This window comes from Pongo abelii, chromosome Y (assembly GCF_028885655.2).
Source record: "Pongo abelii isolate AG06213 chromosome Y, NHGRI_mPonAbe1-v2.0_pri, whole genome shotgun sequence".
Taxonomy (NCBI): Eukaryota; Metazoa; Chordata; class Mammalia; order Primates; family Hominidae; genus Pongo; species Pongo abelii.
The window spans coordinates 50,946,177-50,963,851 of NC_072009.2; the positions used below are offsets into that span (position 1 = coordinate 50,946,177).

At 37.8% G+C, this 17,675-nt stretch overlaps 1 long non-coding RNA gene across 1 annotated transcript; it reads right to left on the bottom strand.

Annotated features, from left to right (window-relative positions):
* Positions 1-11,201: 11,201 nt before the first annotated feature.
* LOC129053498 (uncharacterized) lies at positions 11,202-16,195 on the bottom strand. Its single transcript, XR_008518297.1, has 3 exons — positions 15,850-16,195; positions 15,413-15,489; positions 11,202-11,408 (listed from the first exon to the last, which is right to left on the bottom strand). It is a non-coding gene; the product is annotated as an uncharacterized LOC129053498 (long non-coding RNA).
* Positions 16,196-17,675: the final 1,480 nt, after the last annotated feature.

A 17,675-nucleotide genomic window follows, 5' to 3' on the forward strand; every position in this document is an offset into this window, starting at 1 on the left:
ATGCAATTCAAAATTGACAAATTTTTTTTTTTAAATAGGCAAATTAAAAATATTTTTGGACATGTTGGGTAATATAATTCTCAAATAATTTACCTTTCTCCAGTAAAAAAAAAAAAAAAGAAATCAATGCACTTGACAATTGATATTCATAGTATCTTTAAAAGTGACATGAATATGCTTTTATAGTTGCCAAAAATTTAGGAACACTAAATCTAGTCTTCCAGGGTAAAACTTAACGATTATACAAATGAGATTAAATTTACAGGGTAAATTTCCCACAATAAATGAAACAGATTCTTTGCTTTATCTTTCAGCATCTGATAATAAACAGATTTTTTGACATTCAGAGTCTGCTTGAGTAAAGAAATAAGGCTAAAGAGCTCTTGTGAAAGAATCGTTAAAAATATACAGAACAAACCTATTATGTGTATTATTTTTAAAAATCACCCAATTGATACTTCAAACAAATACTATTTTTACTGGGATTTACCACTTGCAGAAGGTGGATTGACTTAGAACCTGATGGAACATAACCACTCTTTACATACCACCCAATTGCCCGTAATCTACCCAGAATTGAAGGCTGATCCTGCCAGTTCCTAAGAAGACGAACTTGACACACACAGAATTCTCATTTAGGCTTGTTTCCCACTTCTACCTTCCAGTAATGTCTGCCAGCCCTACACTTCTGAGAATCCAGGGCAGCAGGGCATGAACAAAATCTCCTTGAATTGTAATAAATGTTTGGTTTTGTTCTTCCATATTACACAGCTTTTCTATCTGCAGAAACAATAAGTTGAAAATGTGCTGTGTCATGATCTAGAATCAAGTCTGGGTGTGGTGGCTCATGCCTGTACTCTCAGCACTTTGGGAGATCAAAGAGGGAAGATCACAAGGCCAAATATCTAGACCCTCCTGGTAACATGGTAAAACCCAGCCTCTACTAAACACATAAAAAATTAGCCAGGCGTGATGACATACACCTGTAATCCCACCTACTAAGGAGGCTGATGCAGGAGAAGCACTTGAACCTGGGAGGTGGAGGTTGCAGTGAGCCAAGATCATGCCACTGTACTCCAGTCTGGGTGACAGAGCGAGACTCTATCTCAAAAAATAAGTAAGTAAGTAAGTAAATAAATAAATAAGAAATCTAGAATGAAATCTACATGAAATGGCTTGATAATTCTGTCTAAGCCAGAATTTACAGGACGAAGACAAAAACAATATTCTGTTAATCTAAATGAAAAGAGTTCAGGGCATTTTAGGTGTCAATACCTGTGGTGAATACTGTTAACACAAGTGTCAACCATTTCAAGTTTGAGTGGATAGACTTGTGCACTACTTCTCTCACTAAACGTTTAAATGTAGAAACATAATCTGAAAATTTTACAACGTTTTCACTTAGTTTTGCTAAGATGTCCATCTCTTAATCTTGTTTCAATTGTGAGATTCAGTTGTGCAGCATTGGTTACAGTTATGCTCTCCTCATATGCAGAATTAATGTCATTTATTTACTATAGATATTTTAAATTTTTCACTTGAGACCACAGGCTAATTTTAAAAGGAATGTTTATTTCTAATTACGTAGCTTCCATTACATACATAATATTGTATTTGTTTACTTCATGTATATGTGAAAAAGACCTCATGACTTATTAAATGTTCTATTGATTGCTTGAATATATTGGCCCAATGAAATTAATAAACTCAATTCTGTCAATTTTATAGAGTAAAATAGACAAAAAGTAAACAAAAATTGAATTAAATAGAATACTAAAATTGAAAAAATATAAAATGTACTAAATAAATAGCATACTATACATGCACTGTAAAATTACTCACATGTAAAAATTACTTTCTGAATGGCATTACATTTTATCAAAGTTATTTTTGTAATTTCTGAGGGGATTGTACAGAGAATGTCTTTTTGTTTGTTTGTTTGTTTGTTTTGAGATGAAGTTTTGCTTTTTTGCTCAGGCTAGAGTGCAGTGGCACCATCCTGGTTCACTGTAATGTTTGTCCCCTGGGTTAAAGTGATTCTCCTGCCTCAGCCTCCTGAGTAGCTGGGATTACAGGAGCCTGCCATCATGCCCACCTAATTTTTGTATTTTTAGTAAAGACAGGGTTTCACCATGTTGGCCAGGCCGGTCTGAAACTCCTAATCTTTGGAGATCCACCTTCTTCGGCCACCCAAGTGCTGGGATTTCAGGCATGAGCCACCAAGCACAGTCCAAAGAAAGTTTTATGAAACATGATGAAAAGAAAATTATGTATTATGTCTAGGGTGAGAAACAGGCAAACATACAAAAAAAGAAAAATTTGCAGAAGATGATTCTAAGCCACTAGCAATCACATTATTATTATTATTATTATTATTATTATACTTTAGGCTCTATGGTACATGTGCGCAATGTGCAGGTAAGTTACATATATATACATGTGCCATGCTGGTGCGCTGCACCCACCAACTCGTCATCTAGCATTAGGTATATCTCCCAATGCTATCCCTCCCCCCTCCCCCCACCCCACAACAGTCCCCGAAGTGTGATGTTCCCCTTCCTGTGTCCATGTGTTCTTATTGTTCAGTTCCCATCTATGAGTGAGAATATGCGGTGTTTGGTTTTTTGTTCTTGCGATAGTTTACTGAGAATGATGATTTCCAATTTCATCCATGTCCCTACAAAGGACATGAACTCATCATTTTTTATGGCTGCATAGTATTCCATGGTGTATATGTGCCACATTTTCTTAATCCAGTCTATCACTGTTGGACATTTGGGTTGGTTCCAAGTCTTTGCTATTGTGAATAATGCCGCAATAAACATACGTGTGCATGTGTCTTTATAGCAGCATGATTTATAGTCCTTTGGGTATATACCCAGTAATGGGATGGCTGGGTCAAATGGAATTTCTAGTTCTAGATCCCTGAGGAATCGCCACACTGACTTCCACAAGGGTTGAACTAGTTTACAGTCCCACCAACAGTGTAATGGTGTTCCTATTTCTCCACATCCTCTCCAGCACCTGTTGTTTCCTGACTTTTTAATGATTGCCATTCTAACTGGTGTGAGATGGTATCTCATTGTGGTTTTGATTTGCATTTCTCTGATGGCCAGTGATGGTGAGCATTTTTTCATGTGTTTTTTGGCTGCATAAATGTCTTCTTTTGAGAAGTGTCTGTTCATGTCCTTCGCCCACTTTTTGATGGGGTTGTTTGTTTTTTTCTTGTAAATTTGTTGGAGTTCATTGTAGATTCTGGATATTAGCCCTTTGTCAGATGAGTAGGTTGTGAAAATTTTCTCCCATTTTGTAGGTTGCCTGTTCACTCTGATGGTAGTTTCTTTTGCTGTGCAGAAGCTCTTTAGTTTAATTAGATCTCATTTGTCAATTTTGGCTTTTGTTGTCAATCCTAAGCCAAAAGAACAATGCTAGAGGCATCATGCTACCTGACTTCAAACTATACTACAAGACTACAGTAACCAAAACAGCATGGTACTGGTACCAAAACAGAGATATAGATCAATGGAACAGAACAGAGCCGTCAGAAATAATGCCACATATCTACAACTATCTGATCTTTGACAAACCTGATAAAAACAAGTAATGGGGAAAGGATTCCCTATTTAATAAATGGTGCTGGGAAAACTGGCTAGCCATATGTAGAAAGCTGAAACTGGATCCCTTCCTTACACCTTATACAAAAATTAAGTCAAGATGGATTAAAGACCTAAATGTTAAACCTAAAACCATAAAAACCCTAGAAGAAAACCTAGGCAATACCATTCAGGACATAGGCATGGGCAAGGACTTCATGTCTAAAACACCAATAGCAATCACATTTTCAATCAAGGAATTTAATACAAAGCAGAGAAAATAGATTCGCCTTGAAAATCTTTGAAGTTTCTAGTTTGCTGGTAAGATATCAACACTTGTAAGAGGATTAGTTTCATTTTAATATTTTTCTTTTCTTCTCGATATAACCAACCATAAATAAATATGACTACTTTCTATAAGTTACATACCTAGAGTTTATTTTACAGTAATATATTTCTTATATTTAAATTCATGTAAATCAAAACTAAAGGTCTGTGTGTGTTTATCAGAGCAGAGCAGTCATACATTTAATAGACAAAAAGTAGGAAAAAATTTTATAAATAGTAGTCCAGTATTCAGAAACATAGAGCTCCATGATACTAATATAGTCTTCATTACAACCATCATAATAACTTGTAGTTAAAAGGAAAACAAAAATGTAAGTTGTAAAAACCACACTTTCCAAATTATTTTATTTTAAAAACCATTGACAAAGGAATCACCACACATGTTATTCCACTGTCTCTCATTATTATGTTGTTACCATGAGTTACCTACAGCTTTGGTTAAGATGGGATAACTTATCATCAGTTGCAAGATACACATTCAATGTCAAATAGCTTTAACAAAATAACAATATTGATTTGTTAAAAGAAATTAAGTCCACGCATTTTCTTTAAAAAGGTATTTTTGAATTCACTTTATTTTAATTACCTTAATTTGCAAATGGTAATGTCCAACTAAAAAACAAATTGTTTCTCTTACTATGCAGAATGTTGCCCTTACTACACTCCTATCATCCCGTCATTTATGACACTGTCCTAAACCAACAACTAAGTTGCCTTTGCACATAGAAATTCTTCAGGTACCTTAGATTTCTGTTTTCTTAATCTTCCATGGAAAAGTATATAAATCTGTCCTTCTAATAGAGAAGAACCTCTCATAACTCTGGTGCAGCAGCTATTGACCATGTTCTTTCACATAAATTCTAGAAATAAAGATATATCATCAAAAGTAAATGATGAATTATGTCAATATTTGCTTTTGAAAATACATATTTTCCAAAAATATTAAATTCTTTTAATATAAAAAGTAAATTCCTTTTAGAGGAAGGTGATCAAGATTGCTGACTAGAAAGAGACAGCTAGACTGTGTAGTTCTCATAGACAGGAATGCAAGATGTGCATAAATACATGACTTTCAGCTGAAACATCCAGGTAATTGCACTGAGACTAGTCAAAGAAGCAACTTAACATAAGGAGAATGGAGTAAAGCAAGGTAGGACACTGGGACACCTGAAAGCAACATGGAGCCAGAGACAACTTCACACACAGTAAGGCAGGAAGTGAATGCATGATGCTGGGAACCCATGATTCTTCCACAGATCTTTGCAACCCTCAGGTAATGTGATCCCCTAATAAACCCACTTCACCATGGCCTTTTGCATAATGCACATAGCTACGTGGAGTCTCAGCAGAGCAGCCACTCAAGACTGTGCAGTGATTCAAGAGCCTTAGATACATTGACTTTCCAGGCTTCCCAGAAAAATTAGCTGGAACTCCAGCAAAGCAGGAGTTACAATCCTGAACAGATCCGTAGGAAAAAGGCAGAATCCAGGGTGCTTAGCATTGATGGTCTGTAGGACACATTTTCTCAGTGCCTTACAGGGTAAGATGTACTGGCTTAGAATTCCAGCCAACCATTGTTAGCAACACTGCATCCCCCTGGGATGGAGCTACCAGAAAGACGAGTTGGCCATCATCTTTGCTGCCTGGGAAACTTAGCCATTCCAGCCTTCAGGCTTTGAAGAGCCCAAGCTGACTAGAAGGACAAAGCATAGTACAGGTGCTCTAAAAAGACATGGCCAGACTGCCTGTTAAAGCAGGTCCCCAAGCTCCTTCCTCCTCACTGGGAAGTACTTCCCGATCAGTTTCTCCAGCTAACACCACTGGTACTCTTTTGTTGATGGAATTTTGAAATCTTTTGCGGCTATAGTTCCTGAAGCAAAGAGTCAGCTGCCATTTTTCCTGTTTGTGTGACTTACCTGTTCCATCCTTCTGGCTTTGGAGAATCCAAATAAACTGTGGATGGAAGTGGTACCTCCGCATAGCAGACCTGTTCTACAAAAGATGGTTAGAGTTCTTTCCTTCTTTCTCTTTCTTTCTTTTTCTTTCTTTATTTCTCTTTCTTTCTTTCTTTCTCTTTCTTTCTGTTATTCTTTCTTCCTTTCCTTTTCTCTTTCTTTTTCTTTCTTTCTTTTTTCTTTCATTCTTTCTTTCTTTTTTCTTTCTTTCTTTCTTTCTTTCTTTCTTTCTTTCTTTCTTTCTTTCTTTCTTTCTTTCTTTCTCTTTCCTGCTTTCTTTCTTTGTTCTTTCTTTCATTCTTTCTTCTTTTTCTTTCCTTTTCTCTTTCTCTTTCTTTTTTTCTTTCTTTCTCTCTCTCCTTCCTTCCTTCCTTCCTTCCTTCTTGAGACAGAGTGTCACTCTTGTTGCCCAGGCTGGAGTGCAATAAAGCACCCTCAGATCACCACAACATTTGCCTCTTGGGTCCAAATGATTCTCCTGCCTCAGTCTCCACACTAGCTGGGGTTACAGGTATGCACCAACACGCCTGGCTAATTTTGTATTTTTAGTAGAGATGGGGCTTCACCATGTTGGTTCAGGCTGGTCTCCAAGTCCAGACCTCCAGTTGTTCCACCCACCTCAGCCTCCCAAAGTGCTGAGACTACTGGCATGAGCTGCTGCACCCAGCAGGCTGCTTTCTTAAGTGGATCCCCAATCATTTTCTTTTCACTGGGGAAGACCTTTCAACAGGCATTTCCAGCTACTTCCTACAGGTGCTTTTGGGCTGAAAGCAGGTCTATACCTCCCTGGGATGGAGCTCCCAGAGAAAAGGGCATGCTGCCATTGTTGCTTTTTTGCACATTCACTGGTGATAACTTCAGGTACTGGAAAATCTGAGGTGACTAGATACCATAGTGGACACCCAGCGTATTGCAGATGCAACAGCTTTTCACAAAAGGGGTCAGACTGTTACTTGTGTTCCTGTTCTTATATACTCTCACTGGGCAGGTTCTCCAGGCCTGGGCCACTAGCCAATCATTGCCAGAGCTATTGAGCCAGTAAAACTTAGGGACTCCATGGACACAGCTTCCAGGGGCAAATGAATATATTTCATCACTGTCTGTGCAGAAGGAATGTCCCTGTTACCCTCAAACTAATGAAATATCCAAAACCCTAATTGCCTTATTCACACCTCAAATGAGCTGCATTATACCCAAGGAGAGGAGGTTAGACCATCCTCCATGGGGCTCACAAACTCCCCAGTGCTCCTCACCAGACAGTGAGCCCCTAACTTGGCCGGAAGCACATATTTCCCATCCAGGGCTGACTTCATTGAGTGATTGATGACCTACGTCTCTCTCAAGTGCAGCCCCCAAGAAGACCAGCAAAGAGGTGGGGCAGTAAGCCAGCTCATATGGTTTCCAGAGGGTTTGGTGCAAGAGCATGTATAGCAAAATATGGCCAGTGATGGCCATTGCTATAGACTGAACTTTCTCCTATAAGAGACTTTAGCCTGAGGGGAACTAATTTCTATATGATAATGTTGCAAATCAGAAGGAGTGGACCAACTGAGCACTCCTTGGTCTTCTGTCCTCTCCCAGGGTCCCAGTCTAGCTACAGCTGCTTACAGGGCAGTCTCAGTTACCCTGGAAGACCATACCATAGCATCGGCAATGGTAATCCATGCCTGACCCCTGAAGAGCTACAGCAAGGCAGACCCTATCACTGCAGCTTACATGTATCTTCCCCATTCTGCAGCCCACATGTATCTTCCTCATACTGCAGCTTCCCCTGATACCATGGCAACTCCACATGTTACTTTCCTGGCATATGTCTGCAAAGGTGGGTTTGGCTTTGCTTGCCCCACCAGCAAATTGGAATGCAGTATGCCTCTGCCATCCTCAGCAACTTCTACTGTAGATAAAGCTTTGGTGGGTAGAGAACCAGAAAGCCTCACCCCTGCTTTTCTGCTAACACTGTGTGTGGCTAGCAGTGTATACTCTCACACTCTGAACAATTAGAACTTCATGAGGGGGCACAAATAAGGCATCAAAATATTCATTGGCTGGCATCGTGCCCAAGCCAACACCAACTTTACTGCAACAGCACACACAGTCTCCAGCAGGTACAGCCAACTCCCCTCTGAGCTGTTTTGCTCCTGCCACTGAGGTGAATGCCCAAAGACAGGCAGAAACCTCATATCCACTAACACTTTCTGAAGCTGTGACACATTAGTTACAAAGAGTGGTGGACTCCAAATATCAAGGAGCCAGAGAAGACAGCTGGAGCTCAATACAAGTTCCTCAGAGTATGGAGCTTCTGAGCTGTGAGCTGAGCATAGCCGCTCCACCACCAAAAAAAAAAAAAAAAAAAAAAAGAAAAATAAGAATCTCCCAGGAACAAAGCTGGTTAGTTGCAAACATCTCATTCCGCATCAAATATTCAAGAGCATTAAATAGGATCAAAAAAAACAAGACCCCATTCAAAGGTCAGCAACCTCAAAGATACGTGCACAAAGATTAGACAAAATCAGTGCAAAAATGTTGAAAACACAAAAAGCCACAGTGACTTCCTTCATCCAAATGACAAAATTACATTTCCAGCAAGGCCTAAGATGACAGAAGTAGAATTTAGAATATGGAAATGAATAAACTTCATTGAGCTACAAATGTAAGTTGCAACACAATGCAATGAAGGGGAAAAAATTGCAGGAATGGATAGAAAAAACAGCCAATAAGGAGGAAAATGTGGCCAATCTGATAGAGCTGAAAAAACACAATACAAAAACTTCGTAATGTAAACACAAGTATTAACAGCAGAATAGGCCAAGCAGAGGAAAGAACCTCAGAGCTTCAATACCAGCTTTCTTAAATAAGACAGACAAGAGTGAAAAAAAAAGAGGAATAAAAAAAGCCTCTAAGAAATATGAGATTATGTAATGAAACCAAATCTATGATAAAAAAGCATGCCTGAAAGCGATGGGGAGAATGAAAACTACTTGAAATACTTATTTTCAGATATCATTCATGAGAGCTTACCCAGCCTATATAGAGAGGCAAACATTCACATGCAGGAAATGTGGAGAATCCCAGTAAGATACCCCACAAGAAGGTCATTTTCAAGACACATAATCATGGGATTCTCCAAGGCCAAAATGAAAGAAAAAATGTATTAAAGGCAGCTAGACTAAAAAGCCAGGTCACCTCTAAAAGAAGCCCATCAGGCAAACAACAAACCTTTCAGGTGAAATTCTACATGTCAAAAGAGGTTAGGGACCAATATTCAACATTCTTAAAAGAAGAATTTCACATCAAAAATTTATATCCAACCAAAGTAAGCTTCAGAAGTGAAAAATAAATGTGATTCTATTCAGTTAAGCAAATGCTGAGGAAATCTTTTATCACAGACATGCCTTACAAGAGCTTCTAAAGAAAGCATTAGATAAGAAAAAGACTATAACAGTCACTACAAAAACACACTAAAAATCATAAATTGCTGACACTATAAAGCAACCACATAAATGTGCAAAATAGCCAGCTAAGATCATAGTGACAGAATCAAATCCATACATATGAATCCAAACTTAAATGAAAATGGGCTAAGTTTCCCAATTACAAAACAGAATGGAAAGCTGAATAAACAATCAATATCTAATGATGTGCTGTAATCAAGACACCCATCTCAAATAAGCTCGAAAGAAAGGGAAAAAGAAAAATCTACCAAACAAATAGAAAACAGAAAAAAAAAAACACACATGCACACGTATGTTTATAGAGGCACTATTCACAATAGCAAAGACTTGGAACCAACCCAAATGTCCAACAATGATAGACTGGATTAAGAAAATGTGGCACGTATACACTAGGAATACTATGCAGCCATAAAAAATAATAAGTTCATGTCTTTTTTAGGGACATGGATGAATCTGGAAACCATCATTCTCAGCCAACTATCACAAGGACAAAAAACTAAACACCGCATGTTCTCACTCACAGGTGGGAATTGAACAATGAGAACACATGGACACAGGAAAGGGAATGTCACACACCGGGGACTGTTGTGGGGTGGGGGGAGGGGTGGGGGATAGCATTAGGAGATATATCTAATGCTAAATGACGAGTTAATGGATGCAGCACAGCAATATGGCACATGTATACATATGTAACAAATCTGCACGTTGTGCACATGTACCCTAAAACTTAAAGTATTATAACAATAATAAAATAAAATAAAATAAATTTAGTCCTTAATAAAGACTCAAAATGTCCAAAAATAAATAAATAAATAAAAAGATAGAAAAAAGAAAACAGAAAAAAAGTAGGGATTGCAATCCTAGTTTCTGGCAAAACAGACTTTACATCAACACAGGTTTTAAAAAAAGACAAAGAATGGCATTACATAATAGTAAATGCCTATCTGTGTTCCCAACAAAAAAGCACTCAGATTATGAAGCAACTTCCTAGAGATTCTCCAAGATCATAAGTTAAATGTTCTTAAACAGTCATTAACTTTATACTGCACTGGTTCAGTATAAAGTCTCTGATATAGAACCCAAAATGAGGACTTATTGACAGCTTTTCCAAATTTTGAACACTTGTGGAGCTTCTCTCTATATGAATTATCTTATGTCTAATGAGGTGTGAGAATGAGCTCAATGCTTTGCCACATTCTTCACATTTGTGGGGTTTCTCTCCAGTGTGAATTATCTTATGATTAGTAAGGTCTGAGAAGCACTTAAAGGTTTTGCCACATTCCTTATATTTGTAAGGTCTCTCTTCCATACATATTCTCTTGTGGTTAATAAGGGTTTAGGAGCGGGTAAAGGCTTTGCCACATTCTTCATGGATGTGGGGTTTCTCTTCAGTATGAATGATTTTATGTTTACTAAGGACAGAGAACTACATGATAGCTCTTCCATGTTCATTATATTTGTAAAGTTGCTCTCTAGTATGAATTATCTTATGTTTACTAAGGTCTGAGAACCACCTATAGGCTTTATTACATTCTTCACCTTTGTAGGTTTTCTCTGCGGTATGAATTATCTTATGTTTATGAAGGTCTGAGAACGACCTTTGGGCTTTGTTGCATTCTTCACGTTTGTAGGATTTCTCAGCAGTGTGAATTGTCTTACAATTAGTAAGGTCTGAGAAGCACTTAAAGGCTTTGCCACATTCTTCACATCTGTAGGGTCTGTCTCCGGTACAACTTCTCTTGTGTTTAATAAGGGTTGAGGAGCAGGAAAAGGCTTTGTCTCATTCTTTACATTTTCAGCACTTGTCTCCACTAAAATTTTTTATGTTCAGCGAAGTATGAGCACAACTCAAAAACTTTGACATATTTATTAGGTTGACAGGTTTTGCTAAGGGTAATTAACAAACATTGATAAAGGCCATCATAACTGTTTTCTGCACATTGGAATTACCCACACTTTGGTAGCCTTTCTTTAAATGTAAACTATTAAGGTCACAGCTTCCATATTTTCTCAGGATCACTTTTTAGATGATTCTTTTATGTCATAGTCCAGCAATATCTCTACAGTAAAATAAAAAGAGAAAACTAAGAAAAAAAAAGGACTATAAATTTCTACCTCATTAGACTCAGGTGAATACACTTTACAAATATATAATTAAGCAAAGCACATTAACAAGGTGACAATAAAATATCACAGGCTCTAATTGCATAATAGAAATTTAAACTTAACAGAAATATACCAAAGAGTCTTTGTGAGAAGTCTAATAACCAGGTAAAAATTTGCAGCACCCGAAGTGAGCAAAACACAAAAAACCACATAGTGGTTTACTAAAAGTATTTTATGTTTACCCATGAAATCCATTCTTCATCCTATGATGACTTTAAATATAGACTCCCAACTCCTGTCTCCACCGCCCAATAATAAATAAAATAATGACACCTGTGTCCATGCTTCTGGGTTTTTGAGACCTTACAATAAACTAATTTCTATATTCCATGGCAGTGTTGAAAGGAAAGTTGGTAACTGACAGTTTTGGATAGCTGAGACAAAAGTAAATGACTGTTACAAGTGAAGACAGAAAAGGGGTATAGCAACTGACTATAGGATCTCAATAAGAAACATGGAGAATGCTGGGAGTGGTTGCTCACACCGGTAATATCAGCAATTTGGGAGCCTGAGGCAGGCATATCACCAGAGGTGAGAAGTTCAAGACAAACCAGGTCAACATGGTGAAACCTTGTCTCTACTAAAAATACAAAAATTAGCTTGGTTTGGTGGCAGGCTCCTGTAATCCCTGTTATTTGGGAGGCTGAGGATGGTGAATTGCTTCGACCCAGGAGTTGAATGTTGCAGTGAGCCACGACTGTGCCATGTACTCCAGCCTGAGTAACAACAGTGAAGCTCCCACTCAAAACAGAAAGAAAGAAAGAAAGAAAGAAAGAAAGAAAGAAAGAAAGAAAGAAAGAAAGAAAGAAAGAAAGGAAAGGAAGGAAGATAGGTAGGAAGGAAGGAAGGAAAGAAAGAAAAATAGAGAAAGAAATAGAGACAGGAAGGAAGGAAGAGAAAAGAAGAAGAGAAAAGAAAAATATGGGAAAACCTTTTAAACTAAAAAACACACAAGCCCAGAGAAAACATCTACAGAACAAGCTTTAGAAACCCAAGAATCTCTAGCCTAAAAAATGTGTGTTTTATTTTCCCCAGACAAAAGAAACTTAATAAAGATTTTGACATGTCACATTTTATTATACAAATTGCAACCTAAGATTACAACATATACAAAACCTCATGATAATATGGCTCAATCAAAAATAAAAATACATATCTAGAAATCAATTATTAAAATATAAGGATATAAAAATTACCAGAGACAGTATGATTATAGTGTAGATATACTCTTAAAATTAATTATTGTTAAAAATTAACATTGCCGACTTAGTGATGCTCAATGAGTAAAATGGAAATAAAGAAATTAAGAAAAAGGAAATAAATTGAATAACAAAAATTAAACCAACAAAAAATAAAAGGCACACAAAAAATAAAAATTGTGGAGTGGAACTACAAAAAAAGACTAATATGTACTTCAACATTAGTAAAAAAAAAAAAAGAGAAAATCAATAAGCTCAGCACATTTCAAATAAAATTAACATGAAGAGCTTTACAACAAGACACAAGTTAAGCAACGTGTTGAAAGTCACATAAAAGAGAAAAAAGAATGCAGAGAGAAAAAAAACAAACGTATTATTTATATGCATGCTTCTGCAAGATTACCAATAAATTTATGGACATAAATCTTTCAAGCAAGAAGGGGGTAGGATGACATAGTTAAAACCCTGAAAAAGAAGTTCTAAACAAGAATACTATATTTTGCAAAAGTATCCTTCAAAATGAAAAAAAAAACCTTTATCACTATCTATAATAACATCTAACTAGGTCATGTCTTCAAAAGTCTCATTTCGTATCTAATTTTAAAAGACTGAAAATCACAGGATAAAAATACATTTCATGCAAGCATTAACCAAATGAGAGGAGAAGAGGCAACAATTTATTAAGATGAAAACTACCATACTTAATATAATTTACTTTATGTCAAAATTAACAAGAGACAAAGTAGGACATTCAACTATAGTAAGAGGGTTTATTCACTAAGAACTTATAAATATATGACAATTTTCCCAAAGACATAAAGCAAACATTGACAGAATTGAAGAAAAAATAGACAGCAATATAATAATGGAAAATACATCAATATTTTACTTTCAGTAGTAAATAAATAATGATAGAATATCAATGAAGGAATGAAAAACTTGAATGCATTACACAATAATTACACCTAACAAATGTATGCAGACAACGAATCACGTTCTTCTCAATACCTCAGAAAACATTTTTCTAGATTGACCACACGTGACCCCACAAAAGAAGCCTTAATAATTTTTTAACTAAAATTTTACAATTATTTACAGCCCAAATGGAATGAAACTAGAAATCAGTAACAGAAGAAAAGCTGAAACATTCAAAACTTATAAAGATTAAGCAACACAATTTCCTGTTTTGTTTTGTTTTGAGATGGAGTATCTCTTTCACTAGGCTGAAGTGCAGTGGTGCAATATCAGCTCACTGCAAACTCCACCTCTGGGTTCAAGTGATTCTTCTGCCTCAGTCTCTGAGTAGCTGTGATTACAGGCATGCACCACCTCACCCAGCTAATTTTATGTATTTCAGGAGAGATGGGCTTTTACCATGTTGACCAGGATGACCTCGATCTCCTGAACTAGCCATGCATCCTCCTGGCCTCACAAAGTTCTGGGTTAGAGGCATGAGCCACTACCCCCAGCTACAACACACTTTTTATGATGCTCTTTTTCAATGGTTGGAAGACCTAATATTGTGAAGATACCCATGCTGTTTAAGGTGACCAACACATTCAACACAGCCCGTTTCAATTTTCAATTATACTTTTGCAAAAATAGAAAAAAAAACCCACAAAGTTATGTAAGATCTCAAGGCACCATGAAAAGCCTGACAGTCTTTAAAAAGAATTAAAATATTGGAAGCATTATACTTAACAATTTCCAAACACAAAACACACCTACAGTAATCAAAGCACTCTGGTACTGGTATAAAAATAGAGTACCAAAGTAACAAAACAGGATGCAGCACAGATATAAACTGTTGAAGAGAGAGTAGAGGTATACCACCTAGGTTTTACATTCAGCCGTTAAGTGACAATTCCTTTGGTAAGCAGGACCCAGGCAGGAGAGAAGAGTTACATTACATAGTTGCTAGTTTCAGCGATATTTAAAACTGTTCTCTGGGAGGAAAGCACAGGCTGGAGAGACACATCACCTAGCTGATAGACACAGAGATATGTGATAATATTCCCTGTTTACAGGGCACAGGCAGAGGAGTCAGATTATTATGATTCTAACCCATTGATATGTAACAATGCATAGAAAGGGATTTGAGACAAAAAGTCTCAACACCAGGGTACTAGGCCCAGTGATATGACACTATCCCCTCATCTTTGAGGATGACATTTTTAACGTTTAGATGAGCATGTATATTAGAGTCACAATCTCACATGTGTGCTCAGACAATATATAACTTTCTCTACAACATTCGAGGGCTTTATGAAACCTGTATGAGAGATGCAAACCTCTCTGTGGCCTGCGTGCTCCTATGGACTCACAATCTTGCATATTGCTCTAAACCATGTTTGATAGTCAACGTCTACAGGCAGGGTTAAGGGAGAAGACCCATTATTATGCCTGTGGGATGGGTAGAGAAATGAGTCACCATCTCCCCTGTGGCCAAAGCCACATATAAATATCACAATTTTAACTGTGTACTGTATTCTTTTGTTAGACTCAGGACCTCAATAGTGGGAATTATTAATATGGAATAGTGACGACTCTTAATTTCACCTGGGTGTGCAACCAAGAGTCCCATTCTGAACCTTTTGCTGGTTCCTGTTATGAAAATCTTTACCACCAAAGGGTTTATACAATATAAGTTAGCTTATGTGCGTTATTACAAATATGCAACCCAGGACCTTAAATATTACCTTAAGCCAAACAATGAGAGGAAAAATATCTCCTATTGGCTGTATCCCAATATAAGTTTGATCTTCATGCCTGTGAACTAAAGCAAGGTATATGTCATAATTCCATATGTGAGCAAAGAACAAGACAGGAGGTTAACATTACATAGATCATGTACCAAGCAATATGTCACAATACTTTCTCTAGGCAGGGTATAAAAATTTGGGTCACATTAACCTGGTGCTGGGCCAAGCACTGGACAACATTCCACATGTGGAAAATACCAAACCAAGTTATGAGAGCCAAAACCCCTACATAATGGGCCCAAGATATGTCAATGTATATTCAGTGGCTCCAGCATGGGCAGGGGAGTCACAGTCATAAGGGTGCTGGGCCCAACAATATGCAATATGCCACAATTTCCTCTTTATGCATAATCCAGGAAGCAGAGAAAAATCACCTTGGTGTTGAGCCATTCAGTAGGTCAAAATTTCTTCTTTGTTGGTATAATTCAGGAAAAACAGGAGAGTTACATATTTTGAGTGCTGGGCTTAGCAATATGCCAAAATCCGCCTATTGTGAAGGCCCAGGCAGCAAAAGAGTCATATCACTTAGGTCAAGGGCTCAGAGATATTTCAAGGTGTCCCAAATGGTCAGGGCTCAGGCAGATGAAGAGAGTCGTATCACCTAGATGCTGCCCTAGGAATATGTCACAATGGAACATGAGAGCAGCATGCAGGCAGAAGGTCCACATCAATTGAGTGCTAGGTTCTGAGATATTTCATAAGGATCTCTTCACATAGCACCCCGCTAAGAGAGTTACATCAACTAATTGAAGGTTCTCTGCTTATATCACAATGCTCCCTGTGGGTAGGGTCCAAGGAGGGACTCACATCTCCTAGGTGATAGGCCGAGAGATGTGTCACAATATCGTCTATGGAACATAGCCCTGGCCAAAGAGTACCATCAGCTGTGTGCCTGGCCTAGAAATATGTCACACTCCAGGTTGATGGGACCCCAGCAAGAGTCCCACTTAGCCTAGGTGGCAGGCCCAGAGATATGTCACAATTCCCTTCTTTGTGCATGGCTGTGGCAAAATAGTTCTCTTGCCTGTGTGCCTGGCCTTGCAATATGTCTCTATATTTCCTTTGGGCCTTTTTAGGGCCCATTCCAGACAGGAGAATTATATCACCTATGAGGTGAATACAGGGATATGTCACAATAATTTGGTGGGCATGTCACAGGCAAAAATGTTACATCACCTGGGTACTAGATCCAGTGATAAGACAATCCTTACTGAGAGAAGGGCCCTGGCAGGAGAGTCACACCACCTTGAGGCTGGCATTAAGTAGATATCACAATCCCATATATGAGCTGAAACAAGTCTAGAGAGTCAGATTACACAAGTGCTTGGCAATAATTTATATCACAATCACACTGTCAGAAAATTCCAAAGGTGAGATTTAAAATACCAATCATTTCTTGTTTTCATCTTTGACAGTTGACTCAATCCATATGAGGTAATGACAGTTCTTACTGTCAGCTGGGTGTGCGTAGAAGACTCACAATTTTACCTGTGTGCTGAGCCCTGCTTTGACTCCTTCTGTATAACCCAAAGACTCTGTAAAATATGTGTGAGTGTTGTAATCTTTTGCAACCTTTGTATAAAAGATGGTCCAGAGTATCAGGCGTGTCCCTAAAACTAGTTATCTAGTTATAAAAGTCAAAATAGCCTCTATTGCCTGAGTCCACATATGAGGGCCATTATCATTCCTGTTAGCGATGCCTAGATATAGGTTTTAATTCCCTCTGTGGTTATGAAACAGGCAGAACAGGCACATCACCTAAATGCTGGGCCAGAAATATTCCAATATTCCTTTTGTGGGCAGGGTTCTGTTACAAATATCACATATTTGTGTGCTCAGTCCAGCTCTGTGTCACAATGTTTCTTGTGGGCAGTCTCCAGGCAGGAGAGGAGAGTCATATCACCAAAATGATGGGCCCCGAAATATGTCACAATGCTTCCTGTGACAGGGCCCAGGCAAGAGAGTTATATCATTTGGATGCAGTGTTTAGAAATGCTACAATTACTAAAGGAAGCCAGGTAGAGGCAGGAGAGGAGAGTTATGTAACCTAGATGATGGGTCCAGAAATATGTTATAAATCCCCTTGAGGACATTGTTAGGATAGCACAGTCAAATCACCAAGTTACTTGGCTCAGGTACTTATGAAACTGTCATTTGTGGGCTATACCAATTCAGAATTATTAAATCCCTTAGGAGCTGG